General features: G+C 35.6%; 1 pseudogene; it reads left to right on the forward strand.

The window, feature by feature from the left end:
- Positions 1-2,893: 2,893 nt before the first annotated feature.
- LOC113855593 lies at positions 2,894-10,299 on the forward strand (annotated as a pseudogene).
- Positions 10,300-15,564: the final 5,265 nt, after the last annotated feature.

The following is a 15,564-nucleotide window of genomic DNA, read 5'->3' on the forward strand; positions in this document are numbered from 1 at the left end:
ACACAAAAGGGGGTATTCTTTCCTTATTTATTCTTTTAGAAATTATGTGAATTATTAGTGCCTTAAAGTTTTTAAATAAAAAAGGAGAATATTTTTTTTTGGAATAATATAAGGACTAGTAATTCACATGATTCTCTTAATTAATTTTTTCTTACATCATCATCATTTCATTTATCATTGCATATCATTTATTTGAATATCATGCTTATTGCCATCCTTGTGACACTTGTAATAAATTTAAAATCAGTTTTGAAATAAGGTTAAGGATGACAATTTGCATAATTTCTTACATAATTGCATTGTCATGTGAAGCATTACCCTTATAAGTATCAATTCAGATTTATCAAGAGAAAAAACTAAAAAAAAAAGGGTGGTGATTCATATTGTTCTCGCATTATCATAGTCATCACATATTTGTTTCATTAATAAAAATCCTAGTAGATTATTGATTCATTTAGGATTAATGTTGATTCTTATATGGACATTTATCTGTTTAGAATCAATATTAATCCTTATGACTACTAGGATCTTATGTTAATGAAACAAATACAAAATTTGAAATAATTTCTCATCATTTTCTTTTTATTCATAGGTTGAGAATCACAAAATTGTTTGAGTATTCAAGAAAATGGAAATTAGTATGGGATCAAGTAGCAGTGATGTGAGATCAGTTGAGCTGATGAGGAAATTGCATCTGAGAGTTAAAATGGCTGACACGGCTAGTCTGAGAGGGTTAGGAAAGAAGCTGAAGACAGTCCAACAACTCACTTTAGTGAGGAGGTATGGAAATATTTTGAGATTGATGGAAGTGAATGTGCAAGAAGATGCCATAACAGCTTTAGCCCAGTATTATGATTCCCCATTAAGGTGCTTCACTTTTCAGAATTTTCAGTTAGCTCCGACCTTAGAGGAATTTGAGCAAATTCTAGACTTGCCTTTGGAGGGTCAACAGCCATATCGCCCTATGGAACATCATGCATCTCTACCAACTATTGCCAATGTCTTAAGGATCCATCCAGCAGAGTTGCAACAAGCTTATCAAGAAAGACATCAGAATAGGGGATTCACAAGAGATTTTCTTGAACGACACATGCATAATTTGGTAGAAAAAGAACATTGGGAAACTTTCATGGATGTCCTAGCACTCACCATTTATGGCATTGTCCTCTTCCCAAGGCATGACAACTTTGTGGATTTAGCAGCGATAGATGTGTTTCTTGCATGCAAAAATCGATCTGAAAATCCTGTTTCTGCAATACTAGCTGATGTTTATTGTACACTGAGTTTCTGCCATGAAAGGAAAGGAAAGAAGATTATATGTTGTCTACCTATGCTTTATATATGGCTCACAGCTCATGTCTTTAAAAGGCCAAGTGAGATCAAGTGTCCGATCGCTGATTTGCTGAGGTTTCAAATTGGGCAAAAAAATGGTCAAGAGTGGGCTAATCACCTAGCTAGTTTGAATGAAGGACACATCAGGTGGCACACTTCATGGCAACAGTCGACGGCCATTATTTATCATTGCGGCAATTATCCAAATGTTCCTCTTATGGGTACTCGGGGTTGTATAAATTATAATCCAATTATGGGGCAACGTCAGCTTGCTTATCCTATGATGGGACCACCTGCTGAGGAATTATTGGTTCCTTTTGTTGTCTATTATGAAGATGGAAATTTCACGGAGCTTATCCAAAAAGCAAGGAATGCTTGGGCAAGAATTGTTCGAAAAGGAAAAGAGCTAGGCGTGAGAAGTTGTGCAGTGAAAGCAAGTTACCGTCAATGGGTTAAAGAAAGAGTCCAAGAGATTAAGTTACCATTCAAAGATCCAGGTACCTCCCAAGAAAGTGAGCCATCTAATCCAGAACCCTTTGAGAATGAAGAAGTAAAAGAATTAAAGGTAAGACTGGCTAAAATGATTGAGAAGAATGTGAGGGTAGAAAGGGAGCTTCGAGAGAGCCGCCAAACTTGCACCATTTTGAAAAGAGAAAATAGTGAAAAATAGCAAGCCTATGAAGAGGTTTGTAAGAAGCAGAAGTCTGTGCAAAGCCATGCAGCTAAAGTTCAACGTTGCCTTGAGGCTGCAAGCAAGGAATTGGGATTGAGGGTGAAGGAGCAAAATGCAGCTTTATATGAGAAACGACAATTGAAAGGTACATTGTACAAAGCAAAAAGAGATCGAGAAGAAGCTTTGACTCAAGCCAATGAACTCCAAACACGAGTGCAAAATATGGAAGAACAGATAAAGGAAATTGTCATGGCATGCGAGGCTGAAATTAATGCTGAAAAATGGGAAGTAATCAGAATCATGAAAGAGTATGAAGCTATTGTGAAAGTGAAAGATGGTCAGATAGAAGAAGGAGATAAGCTCATTGAGTATTGGATCAAGCGCTTCATACAACTTTCATCATTAGCTAATGCCGTGATTGATGATGTCCCGTATATGTTGTCAAAAGCTGAGACAGCTACTTTTTTCTACACGATACCTCAAGAAATTAAAGATTTCCTTAGCCATTGCAACTGGTTGGTCTCAGAGATGAAAGGAATGATAGCTAGGGCTAGGAAGGGGTGATGTAATGATTTGGGGTATGGGTAGACTATGTATGGGTAGGAAAAAGAAGATGTATTTTGAATCAAATTTTGATGTACCTTGATTATGGATTATATTTTGGTGTGTTTCATTTGACGAGGATCCTACATTAATTTCCATTAAGGGCTTGAAGACGCTTAACAACTGTGATGATTCTTTAATCTTTGGTTGTTTTTTTTTTTTTTGTGCATTTTTCATTTTGATTAATTCTTTTTTTAACTACAAACTATTTCAAAAAATTAAACAAATATAACGGGGAAACGTTTTCTAAAGCATCCTTATAGAACTCGCGCTCAAGCAAGGATCATGGATGAGTTAGAGGAGCACAATGAAGAACTGAGGAACGATGTTAATCAGTTGAAAGAACAAATGGCACAAATCCTAGAGGCACTGAAGTCTTTAGAGAGAAGAACCACAGAGGGGACCCCTATTCAAGCACCTCCAGCACAACCCACTCCTACCTATCCACCAGGTTTTACCCCTACACAAGGACCGTCCCAAAATTTTCCTCCTCATGAAACAATGGTGCCTTTGACCTTGCATGTAGAAAGGCCTCCACAACAAGCTTTTAATCAACAAGATGTCCAATTTCCCCCATATGGCCTTCCCCAAGGTTATACGCCACCAATAGCTGAGAACCCACAAAACACTGGCCAGCCATTAAATCAACCCAATCCTGCACAACCTTCAGATCCACAAATCCAACCAACCCAAACATCCATCCCATCATATGCTTACCCTCAAAATACCCATCCCCAAGAAGCTCATATACCCCACATTATACCTACCCCAAACCAACCGATCTACCACCAACCACAAATCACTAATCCTAGCCTTAATGGAAACCCAGCCATATCACCATTCCATTCCCATAAGACCTTAGAAGAACCCCAGCCCAATTACTCAGAAAAGCACTTCCAATCCAGAGAAAAATTACAAATATTTAAAGAAAGATTGAGAGCTATCGAGGGGAGCAGCTATGGCATTGGGGAAGCTGCAGATCTTTGTTTAGTCCCAGATGTGATAGTTCCTCCAAAATTCAAAGTGCCTGATTTTGATAAGTACAAAGGAACAACATGCCCAAAGAGTCATCTGATCATGTACTGTAGAAAGATGGCATCACATGCCCATGATGATAAGCTGCTAATTCATTTTTTTCAAGACAGTTTAATTGGAGGAGCTTTGAGTTGGTATATGCATCTTGAGCGTACTCGTATTCGTAGTTGGAAAGACTTGGCTGATGCTTTCCTAAAGCAATATAAGTACAACATTGATTGGCTCCTGATAGATTACAACTGCAGAATATGTTAAAGAAGGAGGATGAGACTTTTAAAGAATATGCCCAGAGATGGAGAGAAGTTGCAGCTCAAGTGGAGCCCCCTTTGTTAGAAAAAGAAATTGTGGCTATGTTTATTGATACTGTTCAATCACCTTTCTATGATAGAATGATTGGAAGTGTTTCGTCAAACTTCTCTGATATTGTGATTATCGGAGAAAGAGTGGAAGGAGGAATGAGGAGTGGTAAGATATTTCACAATTCGGGCGGACCCTCTAGTTTGAAGAAATTTACAAATGGTCCAGGAAGAAAGAAGGAGGGAGAGACTAATGCTATAGCCTTTCACCCAAGAGAAGTTCCTTTCATCAGACCTAACCCTGCACCTTTTCAATTCCAACCCACATTTCCTGTCCCTCAAATGTCTTACCCATATGTCAATGTTGTTTCACAGAATCCAAGTCTCCAATCTTATCAGTCGCGACCCTACCAACCTGCTCTGCCTACTTTTCCCATAGCACCACCCATGAGACCACCCCAGCATTGGAACCAAAACCCAAATCCCAACCAAATAAGACCCCAAAACAATCAGGAAAGGAAGCAAGTTCAATTCGACCCAATCCCCATGTCCTACACTGAGTTACTACCTCGCCTATTCCAAAGTTCATTAGTTGTACCCTGCCCAATGAAACCTGTAGAACCGCCCTATCCAAGAGGGTATGACCCAAACGCTAAGTGCGAGTATCATGCTGGTGGCATTGGTCATTCAACAGAGATTTGTAGGGCATTAAAGTTCAAAGTGCAAGACTTAATTAATGCCAAATGGCTAAATTTCAAAGAGGATAATCCTAACATTAGGAGTAATCCCCTACCCAGGCATGGAGGATCATCAGTAAATGCCATCGAGGAAGAGTCTACATATGTTTTAAAGAGGAAGGTTGAAAAGGTTACCACTCCTCTTAAGATTATTTTTGCTGAGCTGTGCAAGACTGACTTAATCAAGGGTTTTGTACATGAAGCAAATATATGTGATTTGCACCCTGATGCAGACCACTCCATTGAAGATTGTGAAGAATTCAAACATGTTCTACAAACCTTGATGGACAAGCATCTGGTCCAAATTGGACACCCTAAAGAGAAAAAATGAAGTTTTGACTGTCGATGGGCAATCCTCAGCTTTTCCGAAACTTTTGGTCATTCATTACACCAAATGTATGAATACCCCAACTACCAACGGACCTAGACCCATCACTATACAAGTACCGGCTCCATTCACTTACAAGGACAACAAAGCAGTACCATGGAAGTATGATGCAGGGGTTTAAGTTGGCAATTTTAAGGAAAACCAAACACAAGGTGTCAATTCTGATACTGTCGCCGTCTCAAACATTGCTGATGTTGGTGGGATGACCCGTAGCGGTCGTGTTTACACACCTGAGGAGCTGAGAAAGGAGCGAACAAAAGAGATAGAGAGATCCTCAAAAGGGAAAGCCAAAGTGGGCGAGTTTGAAGACGCTGACGAAGAGAAAATGCCTGAAATAAAGAAAATGGTGTCAGATGAAAAAGCTTGTGAGTTTTTGAAATTTATTCGGCAAAGTGAATATCAAGTTGTGGAACAATTAAACAGAACTCCAGCACGGATATCTCTTTTATCGCTGCTGTTGAACTCTGAGCCACATAGGAGGACTCTTTTGAAAGTGTTGAATGAGGCTCATGTCAGCCATGATATCACTACCGACAAGTTTGGAGGCATTGTTGGTAATATTGTTTCAAACAATTATCTCACCTTCGCTGATGATGAAGTACCTGCCGAAGGAATGTGGCACAATAAAGCACTGCATATTTCTGTGAAATGTCGAGATCACATTATTGCTAGAGTGCTTATTGACAATGGGTCTTCTCTGAATGTGATGCCAAAAGCAACATCGTCAAAATTACCTTATGATGGGTCGCATATGAAACCCAGTGCCATGATAGTAAGAGCTTTTGATGGAACAAGAAGAGAGGTCATTGGAGAAATTGAAATCCCAATCCAAATCGGTCCTTGCACTTTTCAGATTTTGTTTCAAGTAATGGACATCGCGCCAGCTTACAGCTGTCTTTTGGGTAGGCCTTGGATTCATTCTGCAGGAGTTGTACCATCCACATTGCATCAGAAACTAAAGTTTATCATTGATAATAAGTTGGTGATTGTCTCTGGTGAAGAAGATGTGTTGGTGAGTAAGCCTTCGTCCACTCCTTATATTGAAGCTACTAAAGAAGCTCTAGAGACCTCTTTTCAGGCTTTAGAGATTGCAAATGCTACTTATGTTGGAGAGGGAGCTCCAATCTTAAAGCCTCGATTGTCTAATACATCCATAATGACTGCTAAAGTCATGCTCGATGGAGGTTGTCAGTATGGATACATGTTAGGGCAAGTCATATCGAAAGCAACAAACTGGTTACAGCTCCATGAGAATAAGGATAGATTTAGGTTGGGATACATGCCCACTAAAGCTGATAAGAGAAGAGTCATGGAGGAAAAGAAAGAAAGAAGATTAGCCAGGTTGGAAGGTAGAGAGCCTAAGACTGAAAGGGTCCCCATTTGTGATCTTCTGAAAAGCTTATATAGTGCGGGATTTGAGTTTCAAGACTCAGTGGCTGCTGCTGCTGATGTGGATACACCTGAAGAGGAGGTTGTGGACCTAGTCTGTACTTGCCCGCCAAACACAGAAGTTGGCAATTGGGAGATCATTGAGTTACCTGTGATTTTTAATAGCTATTCAAAGTAATCCTTGAAGTTAATCCTATTGTTTGGTTTCAAAGCTTTAGGATATCATTACTTTTTGAAAACGCTGATATATGATTTCTTTTTGTAAATTAGGACACATGTTTCCTTTTAATTATATTTAAATGAAATGCGATTAGAATTCTTAGTAATCTTTCGTGTCTTTTTCTTTATCAGTTGAATCTTGTCGTTTATTTTCTTTTTGTCTCAACTCTCGCACAATGCAGATTCGAAAGTGACATGTCTGAAAGTAACAGTGCTAATATCTCATCCACTAATTTTGATTGTCCCATTAATCAAGCTGTCGAAGATGATAGTGATGTTGATTTACCCTCAGAATTTCTAAGATTGGTTGATCAAGAAGTGAAAGAGATCCAACCTCATGATGAACCCACTGAGACAATCAATTTAGGGACTGAGGATGATAAGAGAGAAATCAAAATAGGCACCCTCATGAAAAAACAAGAGCACGACAAGTTGATTAAACTCTTGCATGATTATAATGATGTCTTTGCATGGCCTTATCAAGATATGCCAGGTCTAGATGTTGACATAGTCGAGCATAAATTGCCACTAAAACCAGAGTGTTTCCCAGTTAAGAAGAAATTAAGGAGAATGAAGCCTGAGATGTCATTGAAGATTAGAGAGGAGGTCAAGAAGCAATTTGATGCAGGTTTTCTTGCTGTGGCCAAATACCCTCAATGGGTAGCTAACATTGTTCCAGTTCCCAAGAAAGATGGAAAGGTTCGGATGTGTGTTGACTATCGGGATCTAAATAGAGCCAGCCCTAAAGATGATTTTCCATTGCCTCACATTGATATGCTAGTAGATAATACAGCTCAACATTCATTTTTCTCTTTTATGGATGGTTACTCGGGTTATAATCAGATCAAAATGGTTGAAGAGGATATGGAGAAAACCACATTCATTACACCTTGGGGCACCTTTTGCTACAAGGTCATGCCTTTCGGTTTGAAAAATGCCGGGGCAACATATTAAAGGGCGATGGTGACATTATTTCATGATATGATGCATAAGGAGGTTGAAGTCTATGTGGATGATATGATTGCCAAATCAAGGACCGAAGAAGACCATGTTATGAATTTACACAAGTTGTTTGAGCGGTTGAGGAAATTCAGATTACGCTTGAACCCTGCCAAATGTACCTTTGGGGTGAAATCAAGCAAATTGTTAGGATTCATAGTAAGTCAAAAGGGAATAGAGGTTGATCCTGACAAGGCAAAAGCAATCATGGAAATGCCGCCTCCTCGCACTGAAAATGAGGTTCGCGGATTTTTGGGGAGACTGAATTATATTGCTCGATTCATATGCCAACTAACTGCCACTTGTGAACCAATTTTTAAGTTGCTACGGAAAAATCAGCCGATGGAATGGAATGAAGATTGTCAAGAAGCTTTTGAGAAGATAAAGTAGTATTTACAAAATCCCCCGATACTAGTGCCGCCAGTGTCAGGGAGGCCGCTCATTATGTATTTGACAGTGTTAGAAGGATCCATGGGAAGTGTTTTAGGTCAACATGATGAATCGGGTCAGAAAGAGCACGCCATTTATTACTTGAGCAAAAAATTCACCGATTATGAAGCTAGATACTCTTTGTTAGAGCGAACTTGTTGTGCCTTGGCTTGGGCAGCTCGCAGATTGAGGCAATATATGTTGAGTCACACGACTTGGTTGGTGTCAAAAATGGACCCAATCAAATACATCTTTGAGAAACCAGCCCTTACTGGAAGGATTGCTCGTTGGCAGGTCCTATTGTCAGAATATGATATTTTGTATGTTACTCAAAAGGCAATCAAAGGCAGTGCTCTCGCAGATTTTCTAGCTCATCAACCGGTGAATAATTACCAGTCAATACAGTATGAATTTCCTGATGAAAATATAATGGCGCTGTTTAACGAGAAAGAATCTTCAGTAAAAGACGAATGGGTCATGATGTTTGATGGTGCTTCTAATGCACTCGGACACGGGATTGGTGCTATACTGATTTCCCCAAAGAGGCAATACATCCCAGTCACGGCTAGATTTTTATTTGATTGTACGAATAATATAGCTGAATATGAAGCATGTGCTATGGGAATTCAAGCAGCTATAGAGTCAAAGATTAAAATTCTCGAGGTATATGGTGACTCAGCTTTGGTTATTCACCAGCTGAAAGGTGAATGGGAAACCCGAGATGCCAAATTGATCCCTTATCAAGCCTATATCAAGGAATTGGTGGGGTATTTCGACGAAATTACTTTCCAGCATATTCCTCGTGAGGAGAATCAATTAGCCGATGCTTTAGCCACTTTGTCATCAATGTTTGTAGTAAGTCAAAAGGAAGATATGCCATTCATAAAGATGCAACAGCTTGATCATCCTGCCTATTGTCAAATGGTTGAAGAAGAATCTGATGGTAAACCTTGGTATAATGACATTAAAAATTTCCTCGAACACCAAGAATATCCATTAAATGCTGCTGAAAATGACAAAGAGACGTTGAGGAGGTTAGCAATGAGTTTCTTTCTAAATAGAGATGTGCTCTACAAAAGGAATCATGATATGGTTCTACTTAGAGGTGTAGATGCTTCAGAGGCACAAAAGATCATGGAAGAGATTCATGAGGGCTCATTTGGGACTCATGCCAATGGACATGCTATGGCAAAGAAGATTCTACGAGCGGGATATTACTAGTTGACAATGGAGGCCGATTGCTTTCGTTATGTAAAGACATGTCATAAATTTCAGACATATGCTGACACTATTAATGTTCCTCCAACAAATTTGAATGTCTTATCATCGCCCTGGCCTTTTTCAATATGGGGAATTGATGTAATTGGACCCATTGAGCCTAAAGCATCTAATGGTCACCGCTTCATTTTAGTTGCTATTGACTATTTCACAAAATGGGTTGAGGCTGCCTCGTATGCTAGTGTGACCCAAAATGTGGTGGTGAGATTCATTAAAAAGGATTTGATCTGTCGGTATGGCCTCCCAAGCAAGTTGATAACAGACAATGGCACTAATTTGAACAACAAAATGATGAAAGAATTGTGTGACAACTTCAAGATTCGACATCATAATTCCTCTCCCTATCGCCCAAAGATGAATGGAGCAGTTGAAGCAGCCGATAAAAATATTAAAAAGATCATCCCAAAGATGGTAGTGACATACAGGGATTGGCATGAAATGCTGCCATTTGCCTTGCATGGATACCGAACTTCGGTTCGTACTTCAACTGGGGCAACTCCATACTCTTTGGTATATGGAATGAAAGCAGTATTTCCTATTGAAGTCGAAATTCCCTCTTTAAGGATAATAATGGAGACCAAATTGGAAGAAGCAGAATGGGTGCAATCTCGTTTTGATCAATTGAATCTCATTGAAGGAAAACGGTTGAATGCGTTATGTCACGGTCAACTATACCAGAGAAGGATGAAGAAGGCTTTCGATAAAAAGGTTCGCCCGAGAGAATTCAGTGAGGGAGATATGGTACTTAAAAAGATTTTGCCAACGCATAAAGATTATCGTGGGAAGTGGTCCCCGAATTATGAAGGACCATATGTGGTGAAAAAGGCTTTCTCAGGAGGGGCTCTAATCCTCACAAACATGGATGGACAAGATCTTCCAAACCCCATCAATTCAGATGCTGTAAAAAAATACTATGCTTAAATATATATATATAATAATTAAAAAAGAGGAAAAAATAATTAAAAAAAAAAAAGAGCTCGCTAGGTTGAAAACCCGAAAGGGCGACCTAGGCAAAAGTTAGAGCGACCTGGTGAGCTGAAAACTCGAAAGAGCGGCTCAGGCAAAAGTTAAGGTCAAATAAATACTACACTGAACTGAAAACCTAAAAGGGAGGTTCAAAGGAGCACTAACTTCAGTCGCAAGAAAGGGCTTCAAATCGAGAAATATGATCGACTGGAATACTAAACTGGGGCAAATTTTGAGAGGTTAAAGTTGAGTCAAACGAAAGATGGATTCAAAATACCTTACTGGGGTAATTTCATTTTGGCAGTTTTGTTAATGGATGATCAATTTACATGAGAGATTAGCACTGTTCATCTGGAAGACGTCACTTAATCGGCATAATATTTCACTATTTTCATAGTCATTTCGATCCTTTGATGTATTTTTTCGTTACTCATGTCATAAGTCTTCTTTGCAAATTCACCATTTCTTTATTACAGTCATTCCTATGTTCCAAAACTATTTATCTTTGTCTTTTGTCACCTTCCATTTAGCTTATATACACCACTTTGTTTACTCAACTTCTTCAATAGAATTTTTATTGTCATTCCAATAATTATATACTAAAAGGAAACATGCAAATTGTTAAAAGGGTAATAAGAAAATATGATTACAGTTGGAAGCTTAAAAATTCACACAGTAAGTTCGATGAATCTCCTGATAAGTTTAGCATGACAGAAGAAGTTGACTCCTCTTGACGATGCAAAAATAGATGGCAGTCCAATTTGATTGATGTCTTACCTAGCTCAAATTTCATGAAAGAATTGATCCTGACTAAAGAAGTTACTCATTCATGAACCTTGATGTGCATGTTTCGATAAGGTTGGAAGAATTATCATCCCTGAAAAAAATAAAAATAAAAATAATAAAATAAAATAAAAAGGACAAAGCTTGTTTTGATTTAATAAGTCTTATTATTGCGTTGGACCTCATCATTCAATAAATTTCATTCCAAGTGTTAACATTCATCCAGTTTATGCAATCGCATCATTACATTAGCATGCATTTGTTTTTATCTATTATTACCTTGTGAAGTTTAATTTAAATTCATTATCTGCTTTACAATCTTTATATGCAGTCCAAGACTATGATCTAACTGAGTTCTTTACTTTTCATCAAAATTCAAAAGTTGATTGATGTCTTTATTTTTCTGTCTTACTCTTACTATTAAAGTTCAGAGGATGACTATCCTTTTATTTTCTTTTGCAATCCAGAACATGATCAACCTTTTTATTTTTCTGTCTTTGTTTTTACCTTTCTTGTCCTGGTCCCTTTATGTTTTTATCGAAGCCTAAAACTTGACAGCATCTTTCGCATTCTCTCAAAGCCCAGAACCTGACTGACACATTTTACTTTTCTGTCAAAGCCCAGAACCTGACTGGCATTTTTCGCTTTTCTGTCAACGCCCAGAACCTGACTGGCACATTTTATTTTCTGTCAAAGCCCAGAACCTGACTGGCACATTTTTCACTTTTCTGTCAACACCCAGAACCTGACTGGCACATTTTACTTTTCTGTCAAAGCCTAGAACCTGCCTGGAACATTTCACTCTTCTGTCAAAGCCCAGAACCTGTCTGGCACATTTCACTTTTCTGTTAAAGTCTCAGAACTTGATTGGCACCTTTCACTTTTCTATCAAAGTCCAGAACCTAAATGACACATTTTACTTTTCTCTCAAAAAACTCAGCATCTAACTAGCACATTTCACTTCTTTGTCAAAACCCCAGAACCTGACTGGTTCCTTTTACTTTATTGTCAAAAGTTTAGAACTTGATTTACTTTACGTGCAACTTTTATTTTTGGCTAAAGTCCATTATCTACTGGGCAATCTTAGTTTTTAGTCAAAGCATAATGTTGTCTCATAATTCTTGTTATTATTTGTTAAGCACAAACCATCAAAAATCATGGTTTCTCTAATAGCTTCTGATGTTGACTCTTTTTTTATGTATCTTATCATTTTTAAACCAAAATTAGTTCACTTCTTTACTCAATTTTTATTACTTTAATATGAAACTTGTTCATACATATTTTTTGATAAAAACTGAGTAAAGAGGGGCAACTGTGAACACTAAAATTTTGATTTAAATTTTTTTTTTTATTTTTTTATTTTTTAAATAAAAAAGAAAAAATAAAAAAAAATAAAAAATCTGAATTTTAATATTAAAAAGAAGAATGGAATCAAAAGGTTTAAAAAAAAAACAAAAATTTGTCTTAATAAAATAGGAAAATTTGTCTTAATTAAGTTAAGAAAAGAAAGATAGATAATTAGCAATTGATAAATAAAACTAGTTTGAGAAGGTTTATCTTAGGGGAGAGGGAGGGGATACAGATCCTCTCATGTTCTGGCGGGAACATGACCCTCCTGTCGTCATTCGCTTAAGCGAATTTAAGTGAATTTTCGCTTAAGCGGTGATTTATGGCTTAAGCGGCAGAATTATAGGATCTAGGCTTCAAACCGAGTCCAAGCGAGGTTAGTGAATCCTCGCTTAAGCGAAAATTCATGGCTTAAGTGAATATAAAATTGCTCCGCTCATCCCAAGCAAATATATTTAATCTTAAGCAAATTTTGGACAGAGGATTAGGATTTTCAGGCAACTTTATCGCTTAAGCCATTTTAAAATGAAGCGAATTTGGGACAGAGAGCACTGATGCACAAGCCTTGAATTCGCTTAAGCTAATCTGTATTCGCTTAAGCGAAATGCTAATGGCTTGAGCCTATTTTTGGATGGTTAAGCGAAATGTGAATGGCTTAAGTGAAATGTAAATGACTTAAGCGAAAATAAGGGCTGTGAACACTAAAATTTTGATTTAAATTTTTTATTTTTTATTTTTAAATAAAAATGAAAAAATAAAAAAAAATAAAAAAATCTGAATTTTAATATTACAAAAGAAGAATGGAATAAAAAGGTTTAAAAAAAATAAAAAAAAAATAAAAATTTGTCTTAATAAAATAGGAAAATTTCAGAATTAATTTTTAAAAGGAAAATAGAATATGACAAATAATTAAATTCTTGAACCAATGTTACTTTATACATAAAAAAGGAAAAATTCAGAATTTTGGGCCTTTTGTGAAAACCCTAACAATAAAAGGAAAAAAGGACCATGGAGCAGGGGGAGACATCAGAGGAGGCTAAAAAATTTTTGATAGGAGGCATTCTAAAACGGGGAGAGAAAAAGAGAAAATAGAGAGAAAGAAATTAGTGGAAAGGAGAAAGAATAAGAGGCAAGCAAAAATTTTCAAGAACATCAAGTAAGCTTCATCGTACATTTTACACATTCTTCTTCTTCATACATATTTATATTTTGAATAAACATTTCCTATATCAAATCAATCTCAAATGATAAAAAAATATTTTAAACCACCATTTCAAATATCTATGTCTCACCACCTCTCCACCCACTCCTCCATCTATCATCATCCACAAACACAAAACTCACCATAAAAAAACTCTTTCCCTACCTTGTCTCATTCCTCTTCCTTTTGCTCTCAATAACCTTCACCACTCAAAATCATGGCCTCCATTAACCTCACCTCCACCTTTTCATAACATTTTTCTCATTTTTCTTGGAGAAAAGCACACCCCTAACCCTAAAGTCCTTCCCTCTCAAATCTGAAAATTTAAAATTTGAGACCATTTTATCCTTTTTTTATTTTTTTGTCTGAATTTTTTATTTATTTTATTTTTATCATTATTTAGTTCAACATATAATTTATTGTTTTAGTTTTATTTATTTATTCATCATCATTATTATTTGTTATTATGATAATTATTAATTTATTTAATGAATGAGTTTTTATTATTTATTTTATATTTTTTATGTTAAATTTGTTTAAATTATTTTATTTTATTTTATTTATTTAAAATCTCTTGATACCGTTTACTTTACAATATCATATCTGAGTTGATTTTTTTTAAATTATTTCCTTTTTTATATTTCATTATTTATATCTTCTTTTTTAGGATTGTTATCTTTTATTTTATTTATTGTATATTTGTATCATATTAATGCGATTTAATTTTATATTTATGATTATTTTATTTGATATTGTGAATACTAAATTACTTATTTTTTTATAATTAATTAATAAATAATAATATAATTGTATTAATTTATAATACTAACGTATAGCTTCTCTATCGTCATGTATTATAAATTGATAAAGTCTATGTGTACCTACGTTACCAAGACTTTATGCAATATTAACTTATCACATATTGTCATTAATTAATTAGTTAATCACTTTAATAATAATGCAAGACGTATTTCTCTTCTAAATACTAATTTACAAATCAATCAACTAATTTAAATCTAAATTATTTTATTAAGAAATAATTTATAATGCTAATGTGTAGCGACTCTACCTTTATGCGTTATAAATTGTCAAAATCTATGTGTACCAACGTTACCTTAGGTTTTATATAATATAAATCTATCAAATAAAATTTTTAATGTTTTTTATTAAATGAGTATCTTCTTTAATCAATTCAAATAAAATTATTTTTTATTTTTATTTTCTTAAGTCATGTTTCAAATTTTGATAAATTAAATTACTATAATTTATTCATTTTATAAATTTTTATAATATCGATGTGTAATTTACATTGCCTTCGATAGTCTAATAAATTATAAGAAGTTTATGTATAGCTTACGCTATCTTAAATTTCTTTCAATATTAATCATAATCAAAATTAAAATTCAAATACTCCATTTACGAATGAAATATTTCTTAATGATTTGCAGTATAGTTGTGTGATCTTCCTTCACTTTCTGTATTGTTTTCTCGTAGGGTACATGTATAACTGCATTATCTTGTATCCTAAACATTATAATTTTTACGAAAAATGATTTTAATTCTAAAATAAATTTTTCTTTTACTAAACTTAATTATAATCAACTAATTTCATAATTTTTAGATAGAACTACGTGGCTTTGAGTTCCCCATTGCATCCGGGGATACGTAGGAGCAGGAACCGTACCCGTCAAGTCAAAATATTTTTTAAAATAACCCGAATAATATTTTAATAAATAATATTTCTTCTTCTAAAATAAAATAATTAATGTTTAGGGGTTAAATAAATATTTTTCAAAATTAGAATAATTTTGTACAATTAATTTTAGGTAACCGTTTTTTAAACGGACGTTGTAGGGTGCTAATACCTTCCCTACACGTAAATGACTCCC

This window comes from Abrus precatorius, unplaced genomic scaffold, assembly GCF_003935025.1.
Source record: "Abrus precatorius isolate BTA unplaced genomic scaffold, Abrus_2018 Scaffold11, whole genome shotgun sequence".
Taxonomy (NCBI): domain Eukaryota; kingdom Viridiplantae; phylum Streptophyta; class Magnoliopsida; order Fabales; family Fabaceae; genus Abrus; species Abrus precatorius.